Source organism: Fomitiporia mediterranea, assembly GCF_000271605.1.
Source record: "Fomitiporia mediterranea MF3/22 unplaced genomic scaffold FOMMEscaffold_6, whole genome shotgun sequence".
Taxonomy (NCBI): domain Eukaryota; kingdom Fungi; phylum Basidiomycota; class Agaricomycetes; order Hymenochaetales; family Hymenochaetaceae; genus Fomitiporia; species Fomitiporia mediterranea.
Window position 1 is genome coordinate 3,476,573 of NW_006760391.1, and position 954 is coordinate 3,477,526.

Genomic DNA, 954 nt, shown 5'->3' on the forward strand with positions numbered 1-954 from the left:
TAGGGAAGTTATATATTTTTTTCACTTGTGTAATACTTTTGTCATATATGTCAGCAACAGTATAGAGGGGACCCAAAGGCTTAGCAAGGGGACCCAGGCTACAACTATCCTACACAACAGAAATACAGAATGTAAGTACTGGAATGTAGTTGGAACTTGCAGAACAGGTGGAGAGAGAGAGTGAGACAAGAGTAGAGTATATAGAGTGAGCCTAAGAGTACAGGACTACCTAGAGTAGACAAGATCAAGACTACAGGACCAGTCTGATCTTGTACACCTATATATACTAAACTACACAAGAGCACTCAGAGAGTATGAGCCACTTAAGAATGATAAGCCATGAAGAATGAAAGAAAGGAATGTCAAAGATAAAGATACAAAGAATGAAGGGATAGACAAAGGTTAAGAGACTATAGAATGAACAAAGAATGAAGGGGTGGTCAAAGGAATGGAATGATGAAGTAAGGAAGGGTAGTGGTAAGAGTCAGCACACATATAGTCTATAGACAGTACCCCTGAGGGACAGAAGTCCCAAGTTCCAGTACAGAAGGGTGTGGAACCCTCAGAACTGAAGGTATGAGAGTAGAGAACTATAACATCACCCCCCCTCTAAAACTAATCATCCTGATTAGTGAACATTAGGCTTGGTTAGTAGCTTGAGTATAGGTTGGAACAGTAGGGTTTGGAAATCTGTGAGGCAGAGTTGATACAGAGCACCCAGATGAAGTTGATAGAAGTCTTGGATTGTCTTAGCAGTATGGGTGAGATTCTTAGCAGGTTCCCAAGTGTGTTCTTCAACTAGGTATCCCTTCTAGTAGATAAGGAACTTGAGCTTTCTGTACACCAGCTTAGTATCTGCTACATACTCTACTTTGTATTCCAGTTCAGAACTAATGAGTTCTGGTGGAGGCAGTAGGGGTCTTTGTTGTAAAGGAAAACCTGGATCATAGTACT